Here is a 17,853-nt window from a genome sequence, read left to right on the forward strand (position 1 = left end):
GCCGCATGTGTACCACTCGATAAAGACGACAATAACCAAACCGAACTGGACAGATTGACCCTTTAGCGCATTGGCTTCTGGGTTCCGGATACTGCGTATAATTCAAATGCAAAGGCAATCGAAGCTGCTCGGTGCGCGCCGCACGTGTTCCACTGGATAAAGACGACAATAAACAAATCGAGCTGGACAGATTGACCCTTTAACGCATTGGCTTCTGGGTTCCGGATGTTGCGTATAAGTCAAATGCACAGGCAATCGAAGCTGCTTCGTTCGCGCCGCATGTGTTCCACTCGATAAAGACGACAGTAACCAAATGGAGCTGGGCAGATTGACCCTTTAGCGCATTGGCTCCTGGGTTCCGGATGCTGCGTACAAGTCAAATGCACAGGCAATCGAAGCTCCTCGGTTCGCGCCGCATGTGTTCCACTCGATAAAGACGACAGTAACCAAATGGAGCTGGACAGATTGACCCTTTAGCGCATTGGCTCCTGGGTTCCGGATGCTGCGTATAAGTCAAATGCACAGGCAATCGAAGCTGCTCGGTTCGCGCCGCATGTGTTCCACTCGATAAAGACGACAATAACCGAATCGAGCTGGAGAGATTGACACTTTAACGCATTGGCTTCTGGGTTCCGGATGCTGCGTATAAGTCAAATGCACAGGCAATCGAAGGTCCTCGGTTCGCACCGCATGTGTACCACTCGATAAAGACGACAATAACCAAACCGAGCTGGACAGATTGACCCTTTAACGCATTGGCTTCTGGGTTCCGGATGCTGTGTAAAGTCAAATGCACAGGCAATCGAAGCTGCTCGTTTCGCGCCGCACGTGTTCCACTCGATAAAGACGACAGTAACCAAATGGAGCTGGACAGATTGACCCTTTAGCGCATTGGCTCCTGGGTTCCGGATGCTGCGTATAAGTCAAATGCACAGGCAATCGAAGCTCCTCGGTTCGCGCCGCATGTGTACCACTCGATAAAGACGACAATAACCAAACCGAGCTGGACAGATTGACCCTTTAACGCATTGGCTTCTGGGTTCCGGATGCTGCGTATAAGTCAAATGCACAGGCAATCGAAGCTCCTCGGTTCGCGCCGCATGTGTACCACTCGATAAAGACGACAATAACCAAACCGAACTGGACAGATTGACCCTTTAGCGCATTGGCTTCTGGGTTCCGGATACTGCGTATAATTCAAATGCAAAGGCAATCGAAGCTGCTCGGTGCGCGCCGCACGTGTTCCACTGGATAAAGACGACAATAAACAAATCGAGCTGGACAGATTGACCCTTTAACGCATTGGCTTCTGGGTTCCGGATGTTGCGTATAAGTCAAATGCACAGGCAATCGAAGCTGCTTCGTTCGCGCCGCATGTGTTCCACTCGATAAAGACGACAGTAACCAAATGGAGCTGGGCAGATTGACCCTTTAGCGCATTGGCTCCTGGGTTCCGGATGCTGCGTACAAGTCAAATGCACAGGCAATGGAAGCTGCTCGGTTCGCGCCGCACGTGTTCCACTCAATAGAGACGACAATAACCAAATCGGGCTGGACAGATTTGACCCTTTATCGCATTGGCTTCTGTGTTCCGGATGCTGCGTATAAGTCAAATGCACAGGCAATCGAAGCTGCTCGGTTCGCGCCGCACGTGTTTCACTCGATAAAGACGACAATAACCAAATCGAGCTGGACAGATTGTCCCTTTAGCGCATTGGCTTCTGGGTTCCGGATACTGCGTATAATTCAAATGCAAAGGCAATCGAAGCTGCTCGGTGCGCGCCGCACGTGTTCCACTGGATAAAGACGACAATAAACAAATCGAGCTGGACAGACTGACCCTTTAGCGCATTGGCTTTTGGGTTCCGGATGCTGTGTAAAGTCAAATGCACAGGCAATCGAAGCTGGTCGGTTCGCGCCGCACGTGTTCCACTCGATAAAGACGACAATAACCAAATCGAGCTAGACAGTTTGACCCTTTAGCGCATTGGCTTCTGGGTTCCGGATGCTGCGTATAAGTCAAATGCACAGGCAATCGAAGCTGCTCGGTGCGCGCCGCACGTGTTCCACTCGATAAAGACGACAATAACCAAATCGAGCTAGACAGTTTGACCCTTTAGCGCATTGGCTTCTGGGTTCCGGATGCTGCGTATAAGTCAAATGCGCAGGCAATCGAAGCTGCTCGGTTCGCGCCGCATGTGTTCCACTCGATAAAGACGACAATAACGAAATCGAGCTGGACAGATTGACCCTTTAACGCATTGGCTTCTGGGTTCCGGATGCTGCCTATAAGTCAAATGCACAGGCAATCGAAGCTGCTCGGTTCGCGCCGCACGTGTTCCACTCGATAAAGACCACAATAACCAAATCGAGCTAGACAGTTTGACCCTTTAGCGCATTGGCTTCTGGGTTCCGGATGCTGCCTATAAGTCAAATGCACAGGCAATGGAAGCTGCTCGGTTCGCGCCGCACGTGTTCCACTCAATAGAGACGACAATAACCAAATCGGGCTGGACAGATTTGACCCTTTATCGCATTGGCTTCTGTGTTCCGGATGCTGCGTATAAGTCAAATGCACAGGCAATCGAAGCTGCTCGGTTCGCGCCGCACGTGTTTCACTCGATAAAGACGACAATAACCAAATCGAGCTGGACAGATTGTCCCTTTAGCGCATTGGCTTCTGGGTTCCGGATACTGCGTATAATTCAAATGCAAAGGCAATCGAAGCTGCTCGGTGCGCGCCGCACGTGTTCCACTGGATAAAGACGACAATAAACAAATCGAGCTGGACAGACTGACCCTTTAGCGCATTGGCTTTTGGGTTCCGGATGCTGTGTAAAGTCAAATGCACAGGCAATCGAAGCTGCTCGGTTCGCGCCGCACGTGTTTCACTCGATAAAGACGACAATAACCAAATCGAGCTGGACAGATTGTCCCTTTAGCGCATTGGCTTCTGGGTTCCGGATACTGCGTATAATTCAAATGCAAAGGCAATCGAAGCTGCTCGGTGCGCGCCGCACGTGTTCCACTGGATAAAGACGACAATAAACAAATCGAGCTGGACAGACTGACCCTTTAGCGCATTGGCTTTTGGGTTCCGGATGCTGTGTAAAGTCAAATGCACAGGCAATCGAAGCTGGTCGGTTCGCGCCGCACGTGTTCCACTCGATAAAGACGACAATAACCAAATCGAGCTAGACAGTTTGACCCTTTAGCGCATTGGCTTCTGGGTTCCGGATGCTGCGTATAAGTCAAATGCACAGGCAATCGAAGCTGCTCGGTGCGCGCCGCACGTGTTCCACTGGATAAAGACGACAATAACCAAATCGAGCTAGACAGTTTGACCCTTTAGCGCATTGGCTTCTGCGTTCCGGATGCTGCGTATAAGTCAAATGCACAGGCAATCGAAGCTCCTCGGTTCGCGCCGCATGTGTTCCACTCCATAGAGACGACAATAACCAAATCGGGCTGGACAAATTTGACCCTTTAGCGCATTGGCTCTTGGGTTCCGGATGCTGTGTATAAGTCAAATACACAGGCAATCGAAGCTGCTCGGTTCGCGCCGCATGTGTTCCACTCGATAAAGACGACAATAACCGAATCGAGCTGGAGAGATTGACCCTTTAACGCATTGGCTTCTGGGTTCCGGATGTTGCGTATAAGTCAAATGCACAGGCTATCGAAGCTGCTCGGTTTGCGCCGCATGTGTTCCACTCGATAAAAACGAAAATAACCTAATCGAGCTGGACAGATTGACCCTTTAACGCATTGGCTTCTGGGTTCCGGATGCTGCGTACAAGTCAAATGCACAGGCAATCGAAGCTGCTCGGTTCGCGCCGCATGTGTTCCACTCGATAAAGACGACAATAACGAAATCGAGCTGGACAGATTGACCCTTTAACGCATTGGCTTCTGGGTTCCGGATGCTGCCTATAAGTCAAATGCACAGGCAATCGAAGCTGCTCGGTTCGCGCCGCACGTGTTCCACTCGATAAAGACCACAATAACCAAATCGAGCTAGACAGTTTGACCCTTTAGCGCATTGGCTTCTGGGTTCCGGATGCTGCCTATAAGTCAAATGCACAGGCAATGGAAGCTGCTCGGTTCGCGCCGCACGTGTTCCACTCAATAGAGACGACAATAACCAAATCGGGCTGGACAGATTTGACCCTTTATCGCATTGGCTTCTGTGTTCCGGATGCTGCGTATAAGTCAAATGCACAGGCAATCGAAGCTGCTCGGTTCGCGCCGCACGTGTTTCACTCGATAAAGACGACAATAACCAAATCGAGCTGGACAGATTGTCCCTTTAGCGCATTGGCTTCTGGGTTCCGGATACTGCGTATAATTCAAATGCAAAGGCAATCGAAGCTGCTCGGTGCGCGCCGCACGTGTTCCACTGGATAAAGACGACAATAAACAAATCGAGCTGGACAGACTGACCCTTTAGCGCATTGGCTTTTGGGTTCCGGATGCTGTGTAAAGTCAAATGCACAGGCAATCGAAGCTGGTCGGTTCGCGCCGCACGTGTTCCACTCGATAAAGACGACAATAACCAAATCGAGCTAGACAGTTTGACCCTTTAGCGCATTGGCTTCTGGGTTCCGGATGCTGCGTATAAGTCAAATGCACAGGCAATCGAAGCTGCTCGGTGCGCGCCGCACGTGTTCCACTGGATAAAGACGACAATAACCAAATCGAGCTAGACAGTTTGACCCTTTAGCACATTGGCTTCTGGGTTCCGGATGCTGCGTATAAGTCAAATGCACAGGCAATCGAAGCTCCTCGGTTCGCGCCGCATGTGTTCCACTCCATAGAGACGACAATAACCAAATCGGGCTGGACAAATTTGACCCTTTAGCGCATTGGCTCTTGGGTTCCGGATGCTGTGTATAAGTCAAATACACAGGCAATCGAAGCTGCTCGGTTCGCGCCGCATGTGTTCCACTCGATAAAGACGACAATAACCGAATCGAGCTGGAGAGATTGACCCTTTAACGCATTGGCTTCTGGGTTCCGGATGTTGCGTATAAGTCAAATGCACAGGCTATCGAAGCTGCTCGGTTTGCGCCGCATGTGTTCCACTCGATAAAAACGAAAATAACCTAATCGAGCTGGACAGATTGACCCTTTAACGCATTGGCTTCTGGGTTCCGGATGCTGCGTATAAGTCAAATGCACAGGCAATCGAAGCTGCTCGGTTCGCGCCGCATGTGTTCCACTCGATAAAGACGACAATAACGAAATCGAGCTGGACAGATTGACCCTTTAACGCATTGGCTTCTGGGTTCCGGATGTTGCGTATAAGTCAAATGCACAGGCAATGGAAGCTGCTCGGTTCGCGCCGCATGTGTTCCACTCGATAAAGACGACAATAACCGAATCGAGCTGGAGAGATTGACCCTTTAACGCATTGGCTTCTGGGTTCCGGATGTTGCGTATAAGTCAAATGCACAGGCAATCGAAGCTGCTTCGTTCGCGCCGCATGTGTTCCACTCGATAAAAACGACAGTAACCAAATCGAGCTGGACAGATTGACCCTTTAGCGCATTGGATCCAGGGTTCCGGATGCTGCGTATAAGTCAAATGCACAGGCAATCGAAGCTGCTCGGTTCGCGCCGCATGTGTTCCACTCGATAAGACGGCAGTAACCAAATCGAGCTGGGCAGATTGTTCCTTTAGCGCATTGGCTCCTGGGTTCCGAATGCTGCGTATAAGTGAAATGCACTGGCAATCGAAGCTCCTCGGTTCGCGCCGCATGTGTACCACTCGATAAAGACGACAATAACCAAACCGAGCTGGACAGATTGACCCTTTAACGCATTGGCTTCTGGGTTCCGGATGCTGTGTAAAGTCAAATGCACAGGCAATCGAAGCTGCTCGGTTCGCGCCGCACGTGTTCCACTCGATAAGACGGCAGTAACCAAATCGAGCTGGGCAGATTGACCCTTTAGCGCATTGGCTCCTGGGTTCCGAATGCTCCGTATAAGTGAAATGCACAGGCAATCGAAGCTCCTCGGTTCGCGCCGCATGTGTACCACTCGATAAAGACGACAATAACCAAACCGAGCTGGACAGATTGACCCTTTAGCGCATTTGATCCATGGTTCCGGATGCTGCGTATAAGTCAAATGAACAGGCAATCGAAGCTGCTCGGTTCGCGCCGCATGTGTTCCACTCGATAAGACGGCAGTAACCAAATCGAGCTGGGCAGATTGACCCTTTAGCGCATTGGCTCCTGGGTTCCGAATGCTGCGTATAAGTGAAATGCACAGGCAATCGAAGCTCCTCGGTTCGCGCCGCATGTGTACCACTCGATAAAGACGACAATAACCGAACCGAGCTGGACAGATTGACCCTTTAACGCATTGGCTTCTGGGTTCCGGATGCTGTGTAAAGTCAAATGCACAGGCAATCGAAGCTGCTCGGTTCGCGCCGCACGTGTTCCACTCGATAAAGACGACAATAACCAAATCGAGCTAGACAGTTTGACCCTTTAGCGCATTGGCTTCTGGGTTCCGGATGCTGCCTATAAGTCAAATGCACAGGCAATCGAAGCTGCTCGGTTCGCGCCGCACGTGTTCCACTCGATAAAGACCACAATAACCAAATCGAGCTAGACAGTTTGACCCTTTAGCGCATTGGCTTCTGGGTTCCGGATGCTGCCTATAAGTCAAATGCACAGGCAATCGAAGCTGCTCGGTTCGCGCCGCACGTGTTTCACTCTATAAAGACGACAATAACCAAATCGAGCTGGACAGATTGTCCCTTTAGCGCATTGGCTTCTGGGTTCCGGATACTGCGTATAATTCAAATGCAAAGGCAATCGAAGCTGCTCGGTGCGCGCCGCACGTGTTCCACTGGATAAAGACGACAATAAACAAATCGAGCTGGACAGACTGACCCTTTAGCGCATTGGCTTTTGGGTTCCGGATGCTGTGTAAAGTCAAATGCACAGGCAATCGAAGCTGCTCGGTTCGCGCCGCACGTGTTCCACTCGATAAAGACGACAATAACCAAATCGAGCTAGACAGTTTGACCCTTTAGCGCATTGGCTTCTGGGTTCCGGATGCTGCGTGTAAGTCAAATGCACAGGCAATCGAAGCTGCTCGGTGGGCGCCGCACGTGTTCCACTGGATAAAGACGACAATAACCAAATCGAGCTAGACAGTTTGACCCTTTAGCGCATTGGCTTCTGGGTTCCGGATGCTGCGTATAAGTCAAATGCACAGGCAATCGAAGCTCCTCGGTTCGCGCCGCATGTGTTCCACTCTATAGAGACGACAATAACCAAATCGGGCTGGACAAATTTGACCCTTTAGCTCATTGGCTTCTGGGTTCCGGATGCTGTGTATAAGTCAAATGCACAGGCAATCGAAGCTGCTCGGTTCGCGCCGCACGTGTTCCACTCGATAAAGACGACAATAACCAAATCGAGCTGGACAGATTGACCCTTTAGCGCATTGGCTTCTGGGTTCCGGATGCTGCGTATAAGTCAAATGCACAGGCAATCGAAGCTGCTCGGTTTGCGCCGCATGTGTTCGACTCGATAAAAACGAAAATAACCTAATCGAGCTGGACAGATTGACCCTTTAGCGCATTGGCTTCTGGGTTCCGGATGCTGCGTATAAGTCAAATGCACAGGCAATCGAAGCTGCTCGGTTTGCGCCGCATGTGTTCCACTCGATAAAAACGAAAATAACCTAATCGAGCTGGACAGATTGACCCTTTAACGCATTGGCTTCTGGGTTCCGGATGCTGCGTATAAGTCAAATGCACAGGCAATCGAAGCTGGTCGGTTCGCGCCGCACGTGTTCCACTCGATAAAGACGACAATAACCAAATCGAGCTAGACAGTTTGACCCTTTAGCGCATTGGCTTCTGGGTTCCGGATGCTGCGTATAAGTCAAATGCACAGGCAATCGAAGCTCCTCGGTTCGCGCCGCATGTGTTCCACTCCATAGAGACGACAATAACCAAATTGGGCTGGACAAATTTGACCCTTTAGCGCATTGGCTCTTGGGTTCCGGATGCTGTGTATAAGTCAAATGCACAGGCAATCGAAGCTGCTCGGTTCGCGCCGCATGTGTTCCACTCGATAAAGACGACAATAACCGAATCGAGCTGGAGAGATTGACCCTTTAACGCATTGGCTTCTGGGTTCCGGATGTTGCGTATAAGTCAAATGCACAGGCTATCGAAGCTGCTCGGTTTGCGCCGCATGTGTTCCACTCGATAAAAACGAAAATAACCTAATCGAGCTGGACAGATTGACCCTTTAACGCATTGGCTTCTGGGTTCCGGATGCTGCGTATAAGTCAAATGCACAGGCAATCGAAGCTGCTCGGTTCGCGCCGCATGTGTTCCACTCGATAAAGACGACAATAACGAAATCGAGCTGGACAGATTGACCCTTTAACGCATTGGCTTCTGGGTTCCGGATGTTGCGTATAAGTCAAATGCACAGGCAATGGAAGCTGCTCGGTTCGCGCCGCATGTGTTCCACTCGATAAAGACGACAATAACCGAATCGAGCTGGAGAGATTGACCCTTTAACGCATTGGCTTCTGGGTTCCGGATGTTGCGTATAAGTCAAATGCACAGGCAATCGAAGCTGCTTCGTTCGCGCCGCATGTGTTCCACTCGATAAAAACGACAGTAACCAAATCGAGCTGGACAGATTGACCCTTTAGCGCATTGGATCCAGGGTTCCGGATGCTGCGTATAAGTCAAATGCACAGGCAATCGAAGCTGCTCGGTTCGCGCCGCATGTGTTCCACTCGATAAGACGGCAGTAACCAAATCGAGCTGGGCAGATTGACCCTTTAGCGCATTGGCTCCTGGGTTCCGAATGCTGCGTATAAGTGAAATGCACAGGCAATCGAAGCTCCTCGGTTCGCGCCGCATGTGTACCACTCGATAAAGACGACAATAACCAAACCGAGCTGGACAGATTGACCCTTTAACGCATTGGCTTCTGGGTTCCGGATGCTGTGTAAAGTCAAATGCACAGGCAATGGAAGCTGCTCGGTTCGCGCCGCACGTGTTCCACTCGATAAAGACGACAATAACCAAATCGAGCTAGACAGTTTGACCCTTTAGTGCATTGGCTTCTGGGTTCCGGATGCTGCCTATAAGTCAAATGCACAGGCAATCGAAGCTGCTCGGTTCGCGCCGCACGTGTTCTACTCGATAAAGACCACAATAACCAAATCGAGCTAGACAGTTTGACCCTTTAGCGCATTGGCTTCTGGGTTCCGGATGCTGCCTATAAGTCAAATGCACAGGGAATCGAAGCTGCTCGGTTCGCGCCGCACGTGTTCCACTCAATAGAGACGACAATAACCAAATCGGGCTGGACAGATTTGACCCTTTATCGCATTGGCTTCTGTGTTCCGGATGCTGCGTATAAGTCAAATGCACAGGCAATCGAAGCTGCTCGGTTCGCGCCGCACGTGTTTCACTCGATAAAGACGACAATAACCAAATCGAGCTGGACAGATTGTCCCTTTAGCGCATTGGCTTCTGGGTTCCGGATACTGCGTATAATTCAAATGCAAAGGCAATCGAAGCTGCTCGGTGCGCGCCGCACGTGTTCCACTGGATAAAGACGACAATAAACAAATCGAGCTGGACAGACTGACCCTTTAGCGCATTGGCTTTTGGGTTCCGGATGCTGTGTAAAGTCAAATGCACAGGCAATCGAAGCTGGTCGGTTCGCGCCGCACGTGTTCCACTCGATAAAGACGACAATCACCAAATCGAGCTAAACAGTTTGACCCTTTAGCGCATTGGCTTCTGGGTTCCGGATGCTGCGTATAAGTCAAATGCACAGGCAATCGAAGCTCCTCGGTTCGCGCCGCATGTGTTCCTCTCTATAGAGACGACAATAACCAAATCGGGCTGGACAAATTTGACCCTTTAGCTCATTGGCTTCTGGGTTCCGGATGCTGTGTATAAGTCAAATGCACAGGCAATCGAAGCTGCTCGGTTCGCGCCGCACGTGTTCCACTCGATAAAGACGACAATAACCAAATCGAGCTGGACAGATTGACCCTTTAGCGCATTGGCTCCTGGGTTCCGGATGTTGCGTATAAGTCAAATGCACAGGCAATCGAAGCTGCTCGGTTCGCGCCGCATGTGTTCCACTCGATAAAGACGACAGTAACCAAATGGAGCTGGACAGATTGACCCTTTAACGCATTGGCTTCTGGGTTCCGGATGTTGCGTATAAGTCAAATGCACAGGCAATGGAAGCTGCTCGGTTCGCGCCGCATGTGTTCCACTCGATAAAGACGACAATAACCGAATCGAGCTGGAGAGATTGACACTTTAACGCATTGGCTTCTGGGTTCCGGATGCTGCGTATAAGTCAAATGCACAGGCAATCGAAGCTCCTCGGTTCGTGCCGCATGTGTACCACTCGATAAAGACGACAATAACCAAACCGAGCTGGACAGATTGACCCTTTAACGCATTGGCTTCTGGGTTCCGGATGCTGTGTAAAGTCAAATGCACAGGCAATCGAAGCTGCTCGGTTCGCGCCGCACGTGTTCCACTCGATAAAGACGACAATAACCAAATCGAGCTAGACAGTTTGACCCTTTAGCGCATTGGCTTCTGGGTTCCGGATGCTGCCTATAAGTCAAATGCACAGGCAATCGAAGCTGCTCGGTTCGCGCCGCACGTGTTCCACTCGATAAAGACCACAATAACCAAATCGAGCTAGACAGTTTGAGCCTTTAGCGCATTGGCTTCTGGGTTCCGGATGCTGCCTATAAGTCAAATGCACAGGCAATGGAAGCTGCTCGGTTCGCGCCGCACGTGTTCCACTATATAGAGACGACAATAACCAAATCGGGCTGGACAGATTTGACCCTTTATCGCATTGGCTTCTGTGTTCCGGATGCTGCGTATAAGTCAAATGCACAGGCAATCGAAGCTGCTCGGTTCGCGCCGCACGTGTTTCACTCGATAAAGACGACAATAACCACATCGAGCTGGACAGATTGTCCCTTTAGCGCATTGGCTTCTGGGTTCCGGATACTGCGTATAATTCAAATGCAAAGGCAATCGAAGCTGCTCGGTGCGCGCCGCACGTGTTCCACTGGATAAAGACGACAATAAACAAATCGAGCTGGACAGACTGACCCTTTAGCGCATTGGCTTTTGGGTTCCGGATGCTGTGTAAAGTCAAATGCACAGGCAATCGAAGCTGGTCGGTTCGCGCCGCACGTGTTCCACTCGATAAAGACGACAATAACCAAATCGAGCTAGACAGTTTGACCCTTTAGCGCATTGGCTTCTGGGTTCCGGATGCTGCGTATAAGTCAAATGCACAGGCAATCGAAGCTGCTCGGTGCGCGCCGCACGTGTTCCACTGGATAAAGACGACAATAACCAAATCGAGCTAGACAGTTTGACCCTTTAGCGCATTGGCTTCTGGGTTCCGGATGCTGCGTATAAGTCAAATGCACAGGCAATCGAAGCTCCTCGGTTCGCGCCGCATGTGTTCCACTTTATAGAGACGACAATAACCAAATCGGGCTGGACAGATTGACCCTTTAGCGCATTGGCTTCTGGGTTCCGGATGCTGCGTATAAGTCAAATGCACAGGCAATCGAAGCTGCTCGGTTTGCGCCGCATGTGTTCCACTCGATAAAAACGAAAATAACCTAATCGAGCTGGACAGATTGACCCTTTAACGCATTGGCTTCTGGGTTCCGGATGCTGCGTATAAGTCAAATGCACAGGCAATCGAAGCTGGTCGGTTCGCGCCGCACGTGTTTCACTCGATAAAGACGACAATAACCAAATCGAGCTGGACAGATTGTCCCTTTAGCGCATTGGCTTCTGGGTTCCGGATACTGCGTATAATTCAAATGCAAAGGCAATCGAAGCTGCTCGGTGCGCGCCGCACGTGTTCCACTGGATAAAGACGACAATAAACAAATCGAGCTGGTCAGACTGACCCTTTAGCGCATTGGCTTTTGGGTTCCGGATGCTGTGTAAAGTCAAATGCACAGGCAATCGAAGCTGGTCGGTTCGCGCCGCACGTGTTCCACTCGATAAAGACGACAATAACCAAATCGAGCTAGGCAGTTTGACCCTTTAGCGCATTGGCTTCTGGGTTCCGGATGCTGCGTATAAGTCAAATGCACAGGCAATCGAAGCTGCTCGGTGCGCGCCGCACGTGTTCCACTGGATAAAGACGACAATAACCAAATCGAGCTAGACAGTTTGACCCTTTAGCGCATTGGCTTCTGGGTTCCGGATGCTGCGTATAAGTCATATGCACAGGCAATCGAAGCTCCTCGGTTCGCGCCGCATGTGTTCCACTTTATAGAGACGACAATAACCAAATCGGGCTGGACAGATTGACCCTTTAGCGCATTGGCTTCTGGGTTCCGGATGCTGCGTATGTCAAATGCACAGGCAATCGAAGCTGCTCGGTTTGCGCCGCATGTGTTCCACTCGATAAAAACGAAAATAACCTAATCGAGCTGGACAGATTGACCCTTTAACGCATTGGCTTCTGGGTTCCGGATGCTGCGTATAAGTCAAATGCACAGGCAATCGAAGCTGGTCGGTTCGCGCCGCACGTGTTCCACTCGATAAAGACGACAATAACCAAATCGAGCTAGACAGTTTGACCCTTTAGCGCATTGGCTTCTGGGTTCCGGATGCTGCGTATAAGTCAAATGCACAGGCAATCGAAGCTCCTCGGTTCGCGCCGCATGTGTTCCACTCCATACAGACGACAATAACCAAATCGGGCTGGACAAATTTGACCCTTTAGCGCATTGGCTCTTGGGTTCCGGATGCTGTGTATAAGTCAAATGCACAGGCAATCGAAGCTGCTCGGTTCGCGCCGCATGTGTTCCACTCGATAAAGACGACAATAACCGAATCGAGCTGGAGAGATTGACCCTTTAACGCATTGGCTTCTGGGTTCCGGATGTTGCGTATAAGTCAAATGCACAGGCTATCGAAGCTGCTCGGTTTGCGCCGCATGTGTTCCACTCGATAAAAACGAAAATAACCTAATCGAGCTGGACAGATTGACCCTTTAACGCATTGGCTTCTGGGTTCCGGATGCTGCGTATAAGTCAAATGCACAGGCAATCGAAGCTGCTCGGTTCGCGCCGCATGTGTTCCACTCGATAAAGACGACAATAACCGAATCGAGCTGGAGAGATTGACACTTTAACGCATTGGCTTCTGGGTTCCGGATGCTGCGTATAAGTCAAATGCACAGGCAATCGAAGCTCCTCGGTTCGCGCCGCATGTGTACCACTCGATAAAGACGACAATAACCAAACCGAGCTGGACAGATTGACCCTTTAACGCATTGGCTTCTGGGTTCCGGATGCTGTGTAAAGTCAAATGCACAGGCAATCGAAGCTGCTCGGTTCGCGCCGCACGTGTTCCACTCGATAAAGACGACAATAACCAAATCGAGCTAGACAGTTTGACCCTTTAGCGCATTGGCTTCTGGGTTCCGGATGCTGCCTATAAGTCAAATGCACAGGCAATCGAAGCTGCTCGGTTCGCGCCGCACGTGTTCCACTCGATAAAGACCACAATAACCAAATCGAGCTAGACAGTTTGACCCTTTAGCGCATTGGCTTCTGGGTTCCGGATGCTGCCTATAAGTCAAATGCACAGGCAATGGAAGCTGCTCGGTTCGCGCCGCACGTGTTCCACTCAATAGAGACGACAATAACCAAATCGGGCTGGACAGATTTGACCCTTTATCGCATTGGCTTCTGTGTTCCGGATGCTGCGTATAAGTCAAATGCACAGGCAATCGAAGCTGCTCGGTTCGCGCCGCACGTGTTTCACTCGATAAAGACGACAACAACCAAATCGAGCTGGACAGATTGTCCCTTTAGCGCATTGGCTTCTGGGTTCCGGATACTGCGTATAAATCAAATGCAAAGGCAATCGAAGCTGCTCGGTGCGCGCCGCACGTGTTCCACTGGATAAAGACGACAATAAACAAATCGAGCTGGACAGACTGACCCTTTAGCGCATTGGCTTTTGGGTTCCGGATGCTGTGTAAAGTCAAATGCACAGGCAATCGAAGCTGGTCGGTTCGCGCCGCACGTGTTCCACTCGATAAAGACGACAATAACCAAATCGAGCTAGACAGTTTGACCCTTTAGCGCATTGGCTTCTGGGTTCCGGATGCTGCGTATAAGTCAAATGCACAGGCAATCGAAGCTGCTCGGTGCGCGCCGCACGTGTTCCACTGGATAAAGACGACAATAACCAAATCGAGCTAGACAGTTTGACCCTTTAGCGCATTGGCTTCTGGGTTCCGGATGCTGCGTATAAGTCAAATGCACAGGCAATCGAAGCTCCTCGGTTCGCGCCGCATGTGTTCCACTTTATAGAGACGACAATAACCAAATCGGGCTGGACAGATTGACCCTTTAGCGCATTGGCTTCTGGGTTCCGGATGCTGCGTATAAGTCAAATGCACAGGCAATCGAAGCTGCTCGGTTTGCGCCGCATGTGTTCCACTCGATAAAAACGAAAATAACCTAATCGAGCTGGACAGATTGACCCTTTAACGCATTGGCTTCTGGGTTCCGGATGCTGCGTATAAGTCAAATGCACAGGCAATCGAAGCTGGTCGGTTCGCGCCGCACGTGTTTCACTCGATAAAGACGACAATAACCAAATCGAGCTGGACAGATTGTCCCTTTAGCGCATTCGCTTCTGGGTTCCGGATACTGCGTATAATTCAAATGCAAAGGCAATCGAAGCTGCTCGGTGCGCGCCGCACGTGTTCCACTGGATAAAGACGACAATAAACAAATCGAGCTGGTCAGACTGACCCTTTAGCGCATTGGCTTTTGGGTTCCGGATGCTGTGTAAAGTCAAATGCACAGGCAATCGAAGCTGGTCGGTTCGCGCCGCACGTGTTCCACTCGATAAAGACGACAATAACCAAATCGAGCTAGACAGTTTGACCCTTTAGCGCATTGGCTTCTGGGTTCCGGATGCTGCGTATAAGTCAAATGCACAGGCAATCGAAGCTGCTCGGTGCGCGCCGCACGTGTTCCACTGGATAAAGACGACAATAACCAAATCGAGCTAGACAGTTTGACCCTTTAGCGCATTGGCTTCTGGGTTCCGGATGCTGCGTATAAGTCAAATGCACAGGCAATCGAAGCTCCTCGGTTCGCGCCGCATGTGTTCCACTTTATAGAGACGACAATAACCAAATCGGGCTGGACAGATTGACCCTTTAGCGCATTGGCTTCTGGGTTCCGGATGCTGCGTATAAGTCAAATGCACAGGCAATCGAAGCTGCTCGGTTTGCGCCGCATGTGTTCCACTCGATAAAAACGAAAATAACCTAATCGAGCTGGACAGATTGACCCTTTAACGCATTGGCTTCTGGGTTCCGGATGCTGCGTATAAGTCAAATGCACAGGCAATCGAAGCTGGTCGGTTCGCGCCGCACGTGTTTCACTCGATAAAGACGACAATAACCAAATCGAGCTAGACAGTTTGACCCTTTAGCGCATTGGCTTCTGGGTTCCGGATGCTGCGTATAAGTCAAATGCACAGGCAATCGAAGCTCCTCGGTTCGCGCCGCATGTGTTCCACTCCATACTGACGACAATAACCAAATCGGGCTGGACAAATTTGACCCTTTAGCGCATTGGCTCTTGGGTTCCGGATGCTGTGTATAAGTCAAATGCACAGGCAATCGAAGCTGCTCGGTTCGCGCCGCATGTGTTCCACTCGATAAAGACGACAATAACCGAATCGAGCTGGAGAGATTGACCTTTAACGCATTGGCTTCTGGGTTCCGGATGTTGCGTATAAGTCAAATGCACAGGCTATCCAAGCTGCTCGGTTTGCGCCGCATGTGTTCCACTCGATAAAAACGAAAATAACCTAATCGAGCTGGACAGATTGACCCTTTAACGCATTGGCTTCTGGGTTCCGGATGCTGCGTATAAGTCAAATGCACAGGCAATCGAAGCTGCTCGGTTCGCGCCGCATGTGTTCCACTCGATAAAGACGACAATAACGAAATCGAGCTGGACAGATTGACCCTTTAACGCATTGGCTTCTGGGTTCCGAATGTTGCGTATAAGTCAAATGCACAGGCAATGGAAGCTGCTCGGTTCGCGCCGCATGTGTTCCACTCGATAAAGACGACAATAACCGAATCGAGCTGGAGAGATTGACCCTTTAACGCATTGGCTTCTGGGTTCCGGATATTGCGTATAAGTCAAATGCACAGGCAATCGAAGCTGCTTCGTTCGCGCCGCATGTGTTCCACTCGATAAAAACGATAGTAACCAAATCGAGCTGGACAGATTGACCCTTTAGCGCATTGGATCCAGGGTTCCGGATGCTGCGTATAAGTCAAATGCACAGGCAATCGAAGCTGCTCGGTTCGCGCCGCATGTGTTCCACTCGATAAGACGGCAGTAACCAAATCGAGCTGGGCAGATTGACCCTTTAGCGCATTGGCTCCTGGGTTCCGAATGCTGCGTATAAGTGAAATGCACTGGCAATCGAAGCTCCTCGGTTCGCGCCGCATGTGTACCACTCGATAAAGACGACAATAACCAAACCGAGCTGGACAGATTGACCCTTTAACGCATTGGCTTCTGGGTTCCGGATGCTGTGTAAAGTCAAATGCACAGGCAATCGAAGCTGCTCGGTTCGCGCCGCACGTGTTCCACTCGATAAGACGGCAGTAACCAAATCGAGCTGGGCAGATTGACCCTTTAGCGCATTGGCTCCTGGGTTCCGAATGCTGCGTATAAGTGAAATGCACAGGCAATCGAAGCTCCTCGGTTCGCGCCGCATGTGTACCACTCGATAAAGACGACAATAACCAAACCGAGCTGGACAGATTGACCCTTTAGCGCATTTGATCCATGGTTCCGGATGCTGTGTATAAGTCAAATGAACAGGCAATCGAAGCTGCTCGGTTCGCGCCGCATGTGTTCCACTCGATAAGACGGCAGTAACCAAATCGAGCTGGGCAGATTGACCCTTTAGCGCATTGGCTCCTGGGTTCCGAATGCTGCGTATAAGTGAAATGCACAGGCAATCGAAGCTCCTCGGTTCGCGCCGCATGTGTACCACTCGATAAAGACGACAATAACCGAACCGAGCTGGACAGATTGACCCTTTAACGCATTGGCTTCTGGGTTCCGGATGCTGTGTAAAGTCAAATGCACAGGCAATCGAAGCTGCTCGGTTCGCGCCGCACGTGTTCCACTCGATAAAGACGACAATAACCAAATCGAGCTAGACAGTTTGACCCTTTAGCGCATTGGCTTCTGGGTTCCGGATGCTGCCTATAAGTCAAATGCACAGGCAATCGAAGCTGCTCGGTTCGCGCCGCACGTGTTCCACTCGATAAAGACCACAATAACCAAATCGAGCTAGACAGTTTGACCCTTTAGCGCATTGGCTTCTGGGTTCCGGATGCTGCCTATAAGTCAAATGCACAGGCAATCGAAGCTGCTCGGTTCGCGCCGCACGTGTTCCACTCAATAGAGACGACAATAACCAAATCGGGCTGGACAGATTTGACCCTTTATCGCATTGGCTTCTGTGTTCCGGATGCTGCGTATAAGTCAAATGCACAGGCAATCGAAGCTGCTCGGTTCGCGCCGCACGTGTTTCACTCGATAAAGACGACAATAACCAAATCGAGCTGGACAGATTGTCCCTTTAGCGAATTGGCTTCTGGGTTCCGGATACTGCGTATAATTCAAATGCAAAGGCAATCGAAGCTGCTCGGTGCGCGCCGCACGTGTTCCACTGGATAAAGACGACAATAACCAAATCGAGCTAGACAGTTTG

The sequence above is a fragment of the Amblyomma mixtum genome, chromosome 5 (assembly GCF_055824585.1).
Source record: "Amblyomma mixtum isolate Tamu chromosome 5, ASM5582458v1, whole genome shotgun sequence".
NCBI lineage: Eukaryota > Metazoa > Arthropoda > Arachnida > Ixodida > Ixodidae > Amblyomma > Amblyomma mixtum.